We start from the raw sequence: 18,214 nt of genomic DNA on the forward strand, positions 1-18,214 counted from the left end.
CAAGTAAAATTTTCATTGCAACCATTTACATAAGTGATCAATAAATGGAAAAATACTTGTTCCAATAGCTTGGTTAAGATGCTCCTGACTCTGTTGGGATGCTTCTCTCGACTACCTGACTGAATTTTACTTCCCAGCACTAGGAATGACTTCCTAGCGCAAGGAACCTCCACATGTTCTCTAGCCCTCCGAGCCCAAGTCCAACCAGTGGCAGTGTGTCCAAGTTAAACCAACACTCTCCCTTTTCTTTCTTCACATTCCTCCCGAAACAAAATCCTCCAAAACCAAAACCAAGACCAAGGATTCCCCCCTCCTCTCGTCATCCTTCCCCTTTTATCTCTCTTCCTCCCATCCACCTCAACCGCCTATCATTAATGTCATGACTAGCCCCTCATCCTTTCATTTAGTATCATTGACTTTTCTTACCATATCTTATTCAAAGTAGATTTGAGAAGACATTTTGGAAATAAAATATGGATATTTAATTTAGAAATAAATTGGAGAAGACCATATCTTCTTCCAAGTATATTTGAGAAAACATTTTGGGAATAAAATATGGATATTTAATCTAGAATTAAATTGGAGAAGACCATATTTTCTCCCAAGTAGATTTGAGAAGACACCTTGGGATATGGATATTTAATTTGAAAATTAATTGGAGAAGACCATATTTTCTCAAAACTAAATTTGAAAAGACACCTCAGGATATAAATATTTAATTTGGAATAAATTGGAGGAGACCATATCCTATCCAAAATTAAATTTGAGAAGACAAGTTGGGAATTGAATAATAACAATAATAAAATTTATATCAGTAAAATTAAGTTACAGTTTCACAAATGTAGGTATATATCAATATTTCTTGATAATTATAAGTCAATATTTTTAGGTCAATTAAACACTAATAAAATTTTAGCATGATAAGATAAAGTAGGGCATTACATACACCCCTCCTTCGGAAAATTTCGCCCCGAAGTTAGAGTGAAAAAGATACAAGGAGTTCGAAAGAAATTTGACAATAAGGCATAACAAAATAGAGAGAGTTATAGTAGTAAAATTAAGTAAGTCAGAAAATGATACCACTTCCCATCAAGAGTCTCAAATAATTTATATCCTCCTATCCTTCCTAACCTGCTTCTGTTCCCACCCTATCCATCCTTTGCTGTTATATACTATGGCATCGGCGATACCAATCTAACCACTGATAAAACCAATATGGTGGAAGAGTCGAATATATTGACCTAACTTCCCCAGCAGGCAATAGGAAATCATCATCACACATCCAAGGGAGCATGTCCATCACTGTCCTCCCACGATTCCAGGTTTGGAGGTTACACATCGGGAAATATCTCCACCCCTCCTCACAACTAGGGTCAACACCCTAATATGGACCACACTACAACACTGGTTGGATACTTGTCATCGAATAATCCAATCTGGTAGTCTTGTCACGTGCCATTTCCATTTTACCCATGTCATAAGAGTGCATATCAAGTTGATACAAAATTTAATAAACAATGTACATCATACCATTCCTCATTGGATGTCTCGATCTTTCCCAACAGAAGAGTAGATCTTGTTATCATATAGTTCTTTCCAATCTGCAGGTTAGTTCTCATTCACGCATATACATAACAATAATATATATATATATATATATATATATATATATATATATAGTGATATTAAACATCATGTTATTAAGTCTAGTATCCACATGTCAATTTTGTAGTTCATACTGGAAATAAATCTTACATTAGATAAATCATAATTTTGCTAAGTTATTCATTAGATAAACCATATCCACATAATCCATGCATGAAACAACAATAACCCTCATAAGTCATGCACTAGATAAATCATAACCAAATAAGTCATACATCAAACATTTCAATCATCAATAACTAATCCATCTAATGACTTATATAAGTAGTTTCACGTGTCCAAATAAATGCATCAATATTACATAGTGTTCATAAATAAATAACATGGAACTGAAAAGCCTTAGCATAGGTAGCTATCTAAGTCAAAATGGGCATCACAGATGCTTGAAAAGTGAGGGGTAGTCACGATGTATAGTCTCTGCATCCTCCCAGGTAGCAGATCTTGGGCTATACTTGTCCCACTGGACCTTAACTTGGTCCACCATGCGACGTCTGAGCTGTCAAACCCTACGGTCCAATATGCGTAATGGTTCAACCATTATGGTTCCCATGTCTAAGACCTACAATTCCCTCCAATCCAGTTTGTGAGATTCATCAGAAACATAATGTCGTAAAATAGATATATGAAAAACATCATGATTTTTACGCAAATGGGGTGGCATTACAAGATGATAGGCAACTGGTCCAATCTTCTCCTTGATCCTAAAAGGTCCTATAAACTGAGGCGACAACTTTATCCCTTTCCCAAACTGAATGGTACTTTTGTTTGGTCAGATACGAATAAAAACTTGGTCTCCTACTTCATAACTTAGATCAATCCTATGTGAATCAACATAACTCTTTTCTCTATCATGTGCTTCCTTTAACCTTTATTGAATCTGTCTTACATGTTCCTCCATTTCTTGAACTAATTCTGGCCCAACTATTACTCAGTCCTCCAACTTTTCCCAACTCAATGGCATCCTACATGGCCTCCCATTTATAGCTTGATAAGGAGGCATCCCAATCGAACTATGGTAAATGTTATTATAGGAAAACTCTACCAATGGTAAGTACCTTTCCCACTGAGTCTGATTATCCATGACGTACATTCTAAGCATGTCTTCCATAACTTGATTTACTCTTTTAATCTGCCAATATGTTTCTAAATGATATGTAGTGCTTAGGTTCAACTGAGTCCTTAGTGCTGACTGCAAACTCGTCCAAAACCTAGATGTAGATTGAGAGTCTTCATCAGAAATGATCCTTCTTGGTAACCCATGTAGTCGAATAAATTCACTTAAAAAAACTCGTGCCACATCAGTGACATCTTAAGTGTCTCTCACTAGGGTGAAATGTGCACTTTTGGTCAATTTATCAACTACAACCAATATAGCATTGTGGCTCTGTGAAGTGAGTGGCAAACCCACAACAAAATCCATAGAAATTACCTCCCATTTAGACATAGGGATGTCGTTTGGTTGTAGGAGTCTTGCTGGATGATGATGATCAACCTTCACTCGTTGACATTCAAGACATTTGGCAACAAACTAGACTATGTCGTGCTTCATTCCTATCCAAAAAAAGAGTTTCTTCATGTTCGCATACATCTTCTTCACTCTAGGATCTGCACAATAGAGTGCTCTATGTGACTCTTTGAGGATGGTTCTTCTTATACCCCCTTCCTTAGGTATGTACATTCTCCCTTGAAATCTCAATAGTCCATCTGGTTCAAGGACATATCCCTCAAACTTTGGTTCTATCCGCTTCTTCCTTTGGAGTGCTGATATAACCTTTAGATACCAACTATCTTCAAAGAGTTTCTCCAACACACGTTCCCTCAAATTGACCCTCAAGGCTACTAGGGAGAAGATTCGTGGCCTCCTTCTTAGTGCATCAACCACCATATTCTCCTTTCTCTTAATGTATGAGATCTCAAAATCATACTCACTCATGAATTCGCTCCACTGCCTTTGTCTAGCATTCAAATCCCTTTGAGCGAAGAGGTGCTTCAGACTTTGATGATCTGTTCTTAACTCAAATCTTCTCCCAATGAGGTAGTGTCTCCACAATTTCAAAGCTAACATCACTGCTGCTAACTCTAAGTCATGGGTAGCATACAAGATTCATGTTTCTTCAATTTTCTAGATGCGTAAGCTATTACTTCGCCTTCTTGCATCAATATTTCTCCCAATCCTTGCTTCGAAGCATCGATGCAGACAGTGAAGTCTTTTTCCATGTTCGGTACTTGAAGGAACCGTGCACTAGTTAGTAACCTCTTTAGTTCAGTGAACATAGTGTCACATTCATATGTCCATACATACCTGACCCCTTTTCGCTGTAATGTGGTGATGGGTTTTGCAATCCTCGAAAACCCTTCCAAAAACCTGCGATAATAACCTGCTAACCACCTAAAACTAAGCACCTCATGAGAATTTTTCGGTGCTGGCCATTCCATTATGGCCTTTACCTTTTCCGAGTCAACTAAAATCCATTCTCTTGAAATGATGTGCCCAAGATAATGAACTTTCTTCTAAAAGAAGGAACATTTTGAAAATTTTCCATACAATTGATTTTCCCTTAAGCAAGTCAATACAACCCTTAAGTGATTTTCATGTTCCTTTTCATTCTTGGAATACACAAGAATGTTGTCCATAAAGACTTGCACAAATTGGTCCAAAACTTCCTGAACACACCATTCATGAGGCTCATGAATACTTCTAGTGCATTAGTCAAACCAAATGGAGCAACTACGAACTTGTAGTGCCCAAAACGAGTTCGAAATGCAGTTTTTGAGATGTCACCTTCTTTAATCCTCAATTGGTGGTATCCAAATTGTAGATCGATCTCTGAGAAAACCACTGCTCCCTTCATTTTATCAAATAGGTCATCTATTCTAGGTATTAGGTACCTATTATTATTGTGGCTCTATTCAAGTCCCTATAATCTATGCATAGCTTTAAGGAACCATCCTTTTTCTTGACAAAAATCACTGGTGCACCCCAAGGTGAAATACTAGGTCTAATAAATCTCGTCTAAAAGCTCTTTTAACTGCATCTACAACTCACAGAGTTCTAGAGTTTTCATCCTATTGGGTGTCTTAGATATTGGTTCTGCACCAGGTTTTAGGTCGATTGTGAAATCAATCTCCCTTACAGGAGGTAATCCAGGCAATTCCTTAGGAAAAAAATCCTTGAATTCTGACAAAATTGGGTGTTGATCTAGGGAGGGTTCTTTCTAGTAGCTTTGACCACATATATTCTATCGGGAAAACTAGTGTCCACTCAGTGTTGCTAGTCCCACTAAGACGGGTAGCTATATTAGAAACAAACAAACCAAAGTTACTTGTGTTTTTCTTTATGAGAGATAGATGAGAGAGAAGCAGAGAGTACTAACCTCAGTCTTTCGCTAGTCTCCTTGCTTATTTCCTCTCTCCTTTTATAGAGCTTTCGCCACTTCTTTCTCAGTTGTCCCACTTCAAAGAACACCTGTAGAGTCAAAGCAACAAAATACCATCAAAGCATAAAGATCTATAACCATAAACAATGTAGGATCAGATGTACAATAACCATACAAATGCATATACAAATACAAGATTTAGAGATATACAAGCATACGGAGGAAAACTCAAATAGATTTATTGATAGAAGTAGTAGAAGAGAGGATTACAACCAAGCTGTCTGATCCAACATCATCCTCCCAGCATGAAAGCCCTCTTCACCTCATACAAAGCAAGATCACCCAACAATACAATGTCTCAAAGAGAAACCAACAACACTTCCTTACAAAATACAAAATTCTAGCCTCCGGATCTCTAGTATGAGGGATCCATATATAGATGTTGGCAAGAGAGTGATTTAGCTTCTGAGATTTTGATTAGTGTCATTTCACTGATAGTTCTTGGTTCCACTTGGAGATTTCATGGTCTCTTACTCATCCCTGGGCGAATTCAGAGAGGCAAGTGTCATATGAGCAGTTTCTAGAAGATTCTTTGAGTTTCCACCTAGCAAACTGCTTCTGCCATTTGTTTGCTCTCGCTCATCACACCCTACAGAAGGGCTTTTCAATATGCATCGCACCCCCAATGTGTAATAGGCGAGATGCATCACACCCTCAGGATGGAGCAGTCTGTATGGTCCAGTTTTGACCAGTTCTGAGCAGTTTTTCAGGGAGAACTTCTGGGAAATGATGCAATCAGCTGACCTTGTTCCTTTAGGGTATGAAACAACACTTTTAGGGGTTTATAAGCTCTTGGTTGATGGACATATGCGATTGGGATTGCAATGCCCAAATATGTCTATAACAGTTGCCTCCTAAAGCATGAGGTCGTAAATCCTATGATGTCGGGTGAAATGTTTTATGATGAGGATCCGAGGTTTTTTGAACTGGAAGGTGACCTATAATAAGATACAATACAATACATTATCTTCATAATATTTTCATGATCTAGCTGAGGCGGGCATTCCCATGCTCAGCTTTATAAATTCATTTTCATGTACATAGGACAGGCAATCGTCTGTGTGGCAGACTGATGATTTTGGTAGAGCCATCATCCCTTAGCTTGGATGATTATCAGTGTAGCAATGATGTACATTGGATGTCTTTAATTTCTTGAATATATCGCAACCCGGATGGATGAACTAGATCCAGGGTCTTCAAACTTGTTCAATCTTCGCCCGAAGTACAAGTCGATCCATGTGAAAAGATGTTCTGATGTCGAACATGGAAAGACATCGCCTCATTACCGGCCAATGATGTAAGCTGTTAACAGGTGTGAGAGGAATCACCGATAATGATACTGACCCTCAAGGTACTGCAATATAATTCACGTGGTGCGAATACATGAGTTTGATGTCGAACACCACGCAAAATATTTTGGTCGAAGGCCATTGATGTAAACTTGTCATCGAAAGTGAGAAACTTGCCATTGAGGCATGCAAGCTTCAAAGTACTGAAAGGGTTGTTCCTAAGTCAACTTCTTGGATAATGCGTTGATGTCAACAATAAGTGACCCGTTGTAGGAGGGCCTTAATGAATCCCACATCTCTGACACAGAACAGAGCAAATGATTTTGTGGAGGTGAAAATGATCTGATGATACAAGGTTCAGTGTGGTGGTCATGAAAAATGGAGAGTGAAGGTATTGCAATGGATGAGGCGTTAGCTAGGTTGGTGAATTCTCTGAGCGACTTCTCTTGAAAATATCGATGACTCTAAAATGGATTGGTAGCGTTAACCCCAAAATGGATGGTATGGCGGACCAATGGTGATATGAATGGTGAACGGAATAACCCAACCCCACATCAATCATGGTGATGGAGTGAAAGTGTCATGTTCAAGAGTGACCTGCTACCAATGAAGTTATTCAAGTTTTCTTCCCTTTTGCCCAGTCATTGATGACCAGTACCTCTTTATTTTTGTCAAGCTTGAGGAGGATAACATATGCTTGCTCTATAATTTTCCCTTCGAGCAAACCTGTCGCTATGTTTTAATGAGCCTAGTGATAGTGAAACTTGTTCTTGTCGGCATGGACAAGTTTGTTACTATTGTTTTAATGAGTTTAAAGACAAAGATAACTCGGTCCTTTTCAATTTTAGAGTCTAAAAAGAGATGGAAAGGCAACTCCAGTAGTTCCTTAAGCCCGAAAAAGTATAAAATAATATGAAAGGGATAAATTTTCGATAGTTTTAACGAGCCGAACAAGACAAGTGCTCGATATTTTTGTGTAATGATCTCTCAGGTCCAAAAAGATTAAAATCTAGAGGAGGGATGGCACTTTCGATCGCTTTAATGAGCTGGAGAGGCCAATTGCTCGACAATATTTTCATGTTTTACAAGTCAGATGAAAAGAGCTTAAAGGAGACTCGTTTGTTGAGGAACGAGTGATGTTTTCAGGTAGCAGCTGTTTCCAAGTAAGGTTTGGAACTTTTTCAATCACGACAGTGTAAAGAATGTGGCTAATAGAATCACTCGTCGTAGTTGTTCCTCAAAAGGGTAAACAATCAAATGGAGGCGTATGATCGACTAAAAAAGAGTGGATGTGATGGTAAGAACACGACCAAGGTTCAAAAGCTGATAATTATGTGATCGTTATTTACTGAAGGTGGGTTCATTTTTAATGAGCTTGAACTCTGGGGGAACATGTGCTCATTGCTAGGTTTATTTTTTAACGAGCTTGAACTTCACGTAAAACTGCTTTGTGATGATAGTCAGAGATGTTGATTTCACCATTAACACTATGTTCTTCTGACGGTCGTATTGCCTATTCAATTACTCCATCAAATTGATTAGAAATGTAAATACATGCTTGAAAAATGAGCTAAGCACCAATATTTTACTTGAATTACGTGAATAGTAACATAAAAGTAGTTTTTACCTCTCATTTTTACCATTTCATTCAAATTTGGGATTTTTGGAGCTCTGGAGATGTTTTCCCCCTCGATTTTCACCAACTGATTCTGGGAGATTCTGTGGACTATTTTCGGCGCCGTTTGGACCAGGTAGGAGTTAACCCTAAGCTCTTCAATTGCATTCTTTCCTTTTCTGATTCTGAGCATGTTTTCCTATTTTTCTGGGCCTCTGGTGTTTGAACAATTCGTTCTCTCCCCATCAAAACTAGTATACATTGAAAGGTGCGATGCATACTAGGCTGGCCATTGGCCAGTCAGTATGCATCCCACCTAGTACACAGTTGGTGTGCGATGGGCGCAAAGAGGAAAGTTTATGCACTGTTTTTCATGGAAATTTTGCCTGTTTTTTCTTGAATCAGGATCCTAATTCTTCTCTTGTTTGTCTTTCAGAGATTCATCAGATCAAGATGGTCATTACATGGCATGAACATGAGCACGAAAAATAGGATATGATTGTTTTACATGATCCGGGTACGGTGACTGCATTGTGAAACTATGGCTTGCTCAAATTCTTTTGTATATCCAACATGAGGCAACAAATCAATTTGTTGCAATATTTTCTCGATGCATGGGATCCTACCAACCAAGTGTTCTAGATTCGATGTAAATCCATCCCTTTGATTGTTGAGGATATCTACTTCTTGACTGGTTTATCGAGGCGTGGTGTTCCTCTCTCACTATCAAGATCTGCCCGTGGGGGTGAATCTGTGAGGGATTATATTCGCCGATTCTGTAGAGATGGTTCTTAGCCAAGTAGGGATGACAAGATAAGTATTCGAGATGTCACTGACTGGTCCTTGAGGGCTATCTTATTCACCTTTGCTAGATTGGCTGGCAGTGCGGTTCTTCATTTGGCCAACAGGTCCTATATGCAGTATGCTCTGGAATGCCTTGAACCAAAGGTATTCAACTAGTGTGATGCAGTACTTCCGGTTATAAAAGAATAGCCTACTAAGGTGAAGAACGGAAGATCCAAAAACTTTGGTTATGGTTCTATTCTGACCGCTTTCGCCTTGGAGAGGATCCCACTGATGCAACCATAGTACATTTCACTCGAACTGCCAGTACCGACGGAACCACGGATGCAGAGATGGGTTGATCTTATGGCTAGACATGTTGGTCAGTTGCAAATTTCATTCTCTGATGCCTTCTTTGAGTGGTTCGACCATCAAGAGATGGTCTTTGCTGAGTATCCATATGCTGGGATGGATTTCCAGGGTGACCCAGATTTGGTGCTGTCGGCTGGCGAGCAGTGGGGTGTTATAGGTAAAAGATCTGACCATATCTATGTTTATTGTTTTTATAATGTTCTTGTGTTTTTTTAAATGTTATTAAGACTTAATCAAACCCATATATTTGTGCAGATATTGGACCAGTGTGACCAGCAGTGCACCCGAGGGTAGCAGTTGTTGTTCCAGTAGGAGAGGCTATAGGGAGGGTTTTCCTTCGCAATCTGGGTGTAGCCGAGACCCTTGCAGCATTGGAGGATCAGATCGAGGGTCTCAACCTTGGTATTCAGGATGTGAGGACCGACGAGTTACCTCTGAGATTACAGCACCATACTACTGGTATGCCGAGTCAATGGATTAGGCTCTTACATATGATCGCACATGCGGTGACTTGTTATCACCAGCATCATTAGCCTAGGGTGCTTTTCCTGCATTTTTCAATTTTTGGGTCATGTGACCGATTTTTTCTTGGACACAGAAAATTTTGACAAACTATAAATAGTTATATATATTTTTGATTTTCAGAGCTTTATTTTGGTTAAGTTATATGATCCTGATGCAAATGTTGATTGAAATGCTTTCTTTTATAAATGCTGCAAATGTCTATCTAACACATAATTTGCTAATGAATCAGTTAATGTGTTTAAGTTTCTGGAAATGTGTTGATATTGAATAGAATCAAACTACCTTTCCAAAATCCTGTCCCTTAGGAACATACAATAGATAGCTGGATTCCAAACGGAATAGATGCCAGTAAGCTGTAGGATGACAAGTTGTGAGTCTAGCATGATAATAAGTCGGCGTATGCCATGTGCGATGGTGTCAGAGAGAAGTTCTATCAACGCGCTATACTCAGCAATGTTGTTTGTTGACTGACCAATACATACACCTCTAAAACTCACTAACTTACCGCTTGGATCAAAAATGGCCCAAGCTGCAGAAGATAGGTTCCGCGTACTACAGCTAGCTTCGTCGGCATATCTGAAAAATGATTCCAATAGGTTCAAAATTTGCAAAAAATGCAAAAGTGGATTACCTAACCAAAACGATCACTCTTGACGAAAACAAAAACGTAACAAAAGCATATAAAGAGATTCCTACACTTAGTCAAGTATAGTAACGCTTAAGGTACAACCCATTTCGGGGTTGCGCTAGTGGAATCCCATCATAATCTACTAGCTCGTAGGCTCCTTTTTCTAACACTCGTTTAACAATGTAGGGACCCATCCAAAAATATTGGAACTTACCCGCTCCCAATTTATCGGATTCCTGATCGTAAAGTAAGACCAGGTCACCTTTTGAGAAGACACAGGGTTTGACATTTTTGTCAAATTGCACCTTAACTCATTTCTTATGAGCTTTGTTAGCTAAGGTGGCATCACGATGGGTTTCATCCAATTGGATTGGTTCCAAGAAATGAACCTCTTCCTCTGAAGTTCTGGGGAGAAGGCCAACTGCGAGCTTGAGAGATGAAATCTCACACTGAATTGGTAATACAACGTCTAGGCCATACACCAGTTGAAAGGGTGTAAACCCGGTTTCATTTCTTACCGAGGTTCTATATGCCCATAGAGCTGAGTACATGATTAAATGCCAATCATGTTTGTGGGCTCCAATCATTCTCTGCAGCATACGCTTGAGGACTTTGTTGATCGCTTCAACTTGTCCATTAGGCCGCAGATAATATGGAGTAAAATTGTCGTGGGACAATCCTAAGTTAGTAATTAATTCAACCATCATGTGATTGCGAAAATGCGATCCATGATCTATGACTATAGCCCATGGAACACCGAACCTAGAGACTACATGATTGAAAAAGAAAAGAGCAGTCGTTTCGCCGCTGTTGTTTAATGTAGGCATCGCCTTGGCCCATTTTGTAAAATAGTCAACTGCGACTATGATATACCCATGCCCCCCGGCCGAGGTGGGGTTACATGTCATGAAATCTATGCCCCATTTGGCGAATGGCCCAATAGCAACTACTGGATGCAGAGGTGTGGGTGGTATTCTGGTTTTGCGGTCGAAGATTTGACAAGCATGGAAACTTCTGACTGCGGTTATGCAATCTTTGAACATTGTTGGCCAGAAGTAACCTGCTCGTAAAATATTTTGTACCGTAGTGTAACCAGATTGATGCCCCCCACATGCGCCTGAATGACAATCATTCAGGACTTTTTCGGCCTCCTCATGGGTGAGGCACCTTCGTAGAATTGTATCGATACCGTGATGGTAAAGTGTATCACCGACGATCATGTAGTCTTTTGCTTGGTATCGAGTACGTCATTGTTCTAAGCGAGAGGTATTAGGCTTGTATGTTTGGGTTTGGAGATAGATGATTATATCTCCATACCACAGATCGCTTGATGATATCAGAAACAAAGATTCATCCATGATTGATGCTTTGGATGTTGAATCGTTGGACGATGATGGGAAGTCGCATAGTAACTCTGCGAAAACTAGAGATTTCTTTGATTTGGATTTTACGAATTCCAGATCAAACTCTTGAAAAATAGCTATCCATTTCGAAAAATCCCACGAGTAACTGACGCGACAGAATGTAAGTCATAGGGTTGCAATCTGACAAAATGGTAGTTTTGCGAAAGAGGATATAGTGTCGAAATCTCTGTACTGCTTGAACAACTGCAAGAGCCAGCTTTTCAACATAGGAGTACTTGCTTTCTGTATCATTTAAGTTTCGGCTTAAATAATAGACAATATGTTCGATTCCATTTTCTTCTTGAACTAAAACCATTGCGATGGTTGTATCTGCTGCAGCTAGATATAGGTTAAAGTCTTTTTGATAATTAGGAGCATACATTAATGATGCTTTTATTAGGGATTCCTTTAGAGCATCAAAGGAAGCTTATGAAACCTGATCCCAGTTGAAGGGTACTTATTTTTTCAAAAGACGCGTATAACCTTTAGTAAGTTCGGTGTAATTTGGAATGAACCTCCTCAGAAAGTTTGCTTTTCCTTGGAGTTTCTGAATCTGAAGCAAATTTGAAGGTGGAGGCATATCGATGATTGCCTGAACCTTACATTGGTCGAATCGAATCCCATCCTTAGAAACCACGAAGCCAAGTAAACAACCAGAACCGACACAAAACACACACTTGTGTGAAGGGAAAATTTTAAGAACCCCCCCTAAATTTATAAATATAATAAATGGGCGAATCTCCATGGTATATAGGAAAAATGGAAGGCGATTTTATCAATAATATAATATGTATATATAATTTTTTGGCGAATCTCTCACCAGGCATGGCGAATATTTTACTCAATTATAAAATATTGTAAGATCTTGGCGAGTCTTTCACTAAATAATAAAAATTTGTAAAGTCCTAGTGAATCTTAGCATAGGCTACATGCTGGTTTAATTCCCCCATTTAAATAGGCTACATTCCAGGTGAATACCATGGGTCAATACCATGTGCCATTTTGGTGAATACCATGGGTCAATACCATGTGCCATTTTGGTGAATACCATGGGTCAATACCATGTGCCATTTTTATTTTTATTAATTCTAATATTAGGGTTAATAATGGTTTTTTTGCATGGTATTAATAACAATCTAGTCCATGGTATTTGTCCCATAGTATTTTGGCCATAGGTTTCACCTAAATATAACCCATTTTTTGAGTGTTCGTAAATATAAGGTGACTTATGGAGTAAATATAAAAAAATGTTTTATTTGTTTACCATACCTCTCGTTTATTTATATTTTTATTAATTTACCATACCTCTTTTACAAATATGGTATTTGGCCCATAGGATTCACTTAAATAAAACCTCTTTCTTGAGCCTTCATAAATAGAATGAGGGTTATGGACTAAATATAAAAAAAGGTTTTATTTATTTACGATATGTCTAGTTTATTTATATTTTTATTTATTTACCATACCTTTTGAGTAAGTATAAAAAGACGTTTTATTTATTTACCATACCTCCACTTTACTTATATTTTTATTTTTTTACACCCTTACATGTATGTAAGGTGACTTATGGAGTAAATATAAAAAATATTTTATTTATTTACCATACCTCTCATTTATTTATATTTTTATTAATTTACCATACCTCTTTTATAAATATGGTATTCGGCTCATAGGATTCACTTAAATAAAACCTATTCTTGAAAATGGGCGAATGGATTCACTTAAATAAAACCTATTCTTGAAAATGGGCGAATGGAAGGTTGTAAGTCCTAATTTCAAGGGCTAAATTTACCTTTTTTACCCTCTCCCTTAAAATAAGGTGGGCTATTTGAGGTGATTTGTAAAAATGTACTATGATACAAAATATTCGCCCACTAAAAATTTAAAACCCCTTAATTTCGCCAAAGGGCGAACATTCGCCCCTAAAATTATCCTTGCAAGTTGTGTGGATTGAGTCGTATCTTGTAGTGTTGGAAACGTAGAAATATAGCTCTCAAATGCTGCGGGTGATCAGTCCGCTTTCGCGAATGAGCTGGTAGATCGTCAAGATATGGTTGAACGATGTTCTTGATGTCATGGAAGGCATAGTTCATAACCCTATGAAAGGTTGCTCCTGCGTTCTCTAAATCGAAAGGTAGTTTGTGGTATGCGAATGTGCCCCACGGACATATAAATGCAGTCTTAGACTAGTCTTGTGGGCAGATATTTATTTGGTTATACCCAGAAAATCCATCCATAAATGAAACGATTTCGCATCCAGCGCATTCTTCAATTATCTCGCCGATGAAGGGTGTAGGGTAGTTGTCCTTTGGACAAGCTTGATTCACATCCCTATAATCGACACACACTCTAATCATTCCTTGCTTTTTCATCACAGGAACAATATTCGATACCCAATCAGTTAGAGGAACCGGGTAAATGAAACCAGCATGTAAATGTTTTTCAACTTTTTCCTTGATGGCAGCAACTTTTTTCAGGTGCACCTGCCGAAGCCGTTGTCATACCAATTTGACATCTTGATACATCTTGATTTCGTGTTCAACTATGGTCGAGTCAATGCCTGGCATTTATTCATATGACCATGCAAAGACATCTCTGAATTCGCGAAATAGAGCGCAATATATTTCCAGTTCTGAAGAAGAACAAGATTTGCCAACATGAATGTTCTCTACAACATTAGGTTTGGTCGAGATATTTATGGTGATAGTTTCTTCAACATTGGACAGATTTCACTCGGAATCCACCGTATTTACAGTATTTGATAGAAAATCAAAAACTAAAGGATGATCAAGGTCACTGGAATGATCCTCGTTGTAATCTGGAAGATGGGAACGATGGTGGTAATCTTCCCATGGTGCCTCTCCTATCATCATTGACTGAATAATTCCTTCGTCTATAGAATGTACATGTGACCAAGGATCTGAAAAGGTGCCATATTCCTTTTACCTATCTATCCAAACACTTGATGAGCGTTAATTTGGGTTTGCCGCCCATGCCAAGAAAATTGATTGCTACAAAATTTTTATTGGGCTTGGAGGCAATACCTGCTGATGGTCCATGTTAACAAAATGTTCGGAAATCTTCTGAATGGAAGATATCATATTGCAGGTTCCTACTGTGGCCACTTCTTCCAGATTGCTCGAAGGCGATAGGGCAAAACTACCCATTAAGGTAGGGTCTTTTAGTAGGCCTACTCCCACATTTTGAAGCGAATGAGAGCTTCCATGGATCATTGGAATGCTTCCCGTAACTTGTTAATGGTTGGGGAGAAAGGTTTGTTGATCAATGATTGTAATTCCTCCTTGAAAAGGAAATGAAATCTTCCTAAAGTAGGTTGATACAACAGTAGCCATAGCATAAATCTAGGGCATTCCCAGTAGGATATTGTAATCGAGGTTTCCATCGATAACTTCAACGTCAATTTATACTGTTTTGCCCCCAAGTTCAACTTGTAAGTTACTTAAAATCCCGTATGGGGTGTATGTTCGTCCATTGAATGCTTTTAATTTCGTTGATGATCTTGACAAGGGTGGTGATCCTAAATTTTTCCAGCAACTCATTGACATAATGCAGGTAGATTCCCCCTCATCAATAATTGTTCTGTGAACAGTTTTGTTGAGGGCTTTCACTTGGATGAGGAAAGCGAGTTGTGCTAGTAACTGAGGTTCATATCATTTATGATTAAGGGCCACAAGATTGGAATCCGCTGGGTCAATCCTGCCTATTGCTGATAATAAAGCTTGCTTTTGGGAGGGGTAATTTTGCAGTACTTCAAGCATCAACGTAGTGGATGGCGATTGGGCCAGATCCTCTACTATATTATAATTCTGTGCTACTCGGGCTTGAGGATTAAATTTCTATTTGTGTACTACTCCCTTTGGCACCTTTATTGTTAGCTAAGGAATTATGGGTGGCATAACTTCGGTTGAAGTTGTTGTCGAACTACTAGGTTGATCCGCAGCCTTGTTGTTCGATAGTTGTGGATTCCTGTAATATTTATTCCTTGTCGATATCAAAGCATCATTTTGTTGTTTCGAAATGGAAAACATAAGCACTTGGGAAGGGGAAGCATTGTCGCTAGCAACCAGATTGGTTTCTGGGTTTGGAAACGGATCGGTCAATACTGCTGAGGTTTTTTAACTCTTAAAGAATTTATTAATCTCAGCTTTATATGGACAATCCCTCGTCCAATGGCCTTCATCACATATGTGACATGGCGAAGGAGGTTTCTTTTGCCCAGAAGGGTTTGTAGAAGATTTTTCAGGAGACAAATCATCCTACTTCTTCTTTTTGATTTTCCCTTTCTTCTTGCCTCCTGGTTGCTTCAATTATTTGCCTTTTTCGGTTGACATGGCATTAACCTCCGAGGCAAGAAGTTCTTCATTTTCATTTTGACCAAAAACCATACGGGCTTTCTTAGATGTAGCCTTTGCGGTTTTTGTGCTAGTCGTACCCATCACGCCATCGCCGGCATGAGAGTCTTTGTTTGATTTAGGAGGAGGAGGAACAAAAACCTCTAGTCTAGGAGCATTAGGAATTTTGTCATAGAGCGTGCGAGACTGAGTATAGTCAAGTCTAGATATTGTGCACGAGCAATGACCTGCTCTTCAGTGAGAACCCCCCCATTGGCCACATCTTCTGTAATAGAAGGTAACAATGACTTAATAAACCATTCAGCTAGCAGCTGATCAGGAACATATGTTTTTACCATTCGACGACGACGTCACCACTCATGAATATGATTAGATATGAGAGTGGTTGTCGTCTGCTTAAAATTGGTAAGAAGTTTCGTTCCTATTTCGTACCTTATTGGTAACTGAAAATGGGTTAAAAAGGTGGTGACAAGGGTGCTGAAGTTATCGAATGAATCTCTAGGTAATTCGATGTACCACTTTGTTGCCGGACCAGTTAGCGTTCGCTGAAAAAGGCGAAGCCTAATTGAATCATCATTGAGAGTGTTGGACGAACACCACAAATGAAAGGTCATCACATGATTCGACGGATCTTCACTTGGATTTCCATTGAATTTAGGAATATCTGACAGAAGTTTATGAGGAATCGCCAGCCACCAAGGGGCGTAAGAAATTGGATCATTTGTTAGCCGATTCAGATCTGGTAATTCCAACATTACGATGAAAGGCAACTGTTGATTCAGGTTTGGCGAAGCATACCCAGGATAAGATGGGATTGCCTGAGCAGTGGGTCTTTGCATACCAGCATAGTGTATTTGATGCTGATAACTTTGATATGGTTGATGGGCATAATCATTATGATATGATTGATGGTAACTATTTTGAATATACGGTTGCCCATTACCCGTAAAGCTTTGTTGCTCAGGTACTTGGTAAGCTTGCTGGAGTTGCGGTTGTTGATATTGCACTAGCCATGGTTGTGAAGCCATTTGTTGTTGTCCAATATTGGATGTATGACCAAGATGATGGGTGATAGTACCCGTTTGAGTTTGAGTCGCTTCAGTTAAGGAGCCACTAATCGGCGATTGTGGTTGAGTCATGGAGACAAGAGGCTGTTGTATTACGACCTGAGAGACTTGACGTTGACATACAATAGGAAGTGTTTGTACTTGTGACACCGTCACAATAGCCGCTGTAGTGGGAATATTCGACATAGGTTGATTTGGTTGTATTGAATATACAACTCTTCGTTGTTGAGGTAGTATTGGCACCCAACTACATGATGCAATTCTAGCTTGACCTGAATTCTGTTGTGAACTCTCATATGGTTGTTCTCCTGGAGGGAACAAGGAAAAGGCATATTGCCCCCCATATGGCGGCAATCCAGTGTTCAAAGGGAAAATTGGTCTTTGTAGACTAGACTGCAAGAATTGGTACTCTTGTGAAGGATCAATTTACTAAGACTCAAACATAAGAAATTTCAGATAATATTCCGGATGAACAAATAGGAGCAGACCATACTGTCGAAACAGTCCCTGGGTGGACTCCATCTAGCAGTTGAGAGCTAGTTGGGACAGACGTCATACCAGCAAACATTGTCGGAGTAGTGGCAGGAGGTTCCACTGCTACTGCATTGGAGGACACAGTCCTAGATGTCGATGGTTGTTCAGACATATTTAGTCTATCCAAAAGAATTCCTAGCGATTCTACAGGAACTTGCGATGAAGGGTGACTAACTTCTGTATCAAAAGGATATAGGTGGATCCTAGTTCCAAAATGCAATGGTGTACTGGATGGAAGATCTTCCACAATCTCTTCTATAACAATCAGTCTAGGTGGAAGAAGTAGACCGTCAGGTCTATAAAATATTTCTGGTGCCAAAGAAGGTACACACTCTACAGCGACAGATGTTGGAGGGTTGACACCTTTCGAATCAGTCCTAGATGGAGCTGGTTCAGGAATAGATGTGTTTACCATTACACTAGGATCAGTTCTAATGTCCTCTTGTAACTGTGGAACTTCTTCTGTAGAGGCAAGGATACTAGAAATAGTTGGAGTAACTGGAGTCTCTGAGGATGTTGAAAC

The sequence above is a fragment of the Pinus tabuliformis genome, chromosome X (genome assembly GCF_031772625.1).
Source record: "Pinus tabuliformis cultivar Carrire ecotype Pingquan chromosome X, CPIR1, whole genome shotgun sequence".
NCBI classification, from domain to species: Eukaryota; Viridiplantae; Streptophyta; class Pinopsida; order Pinales; family Pinaceae; genus Pinus; species Pinus tabuliformis.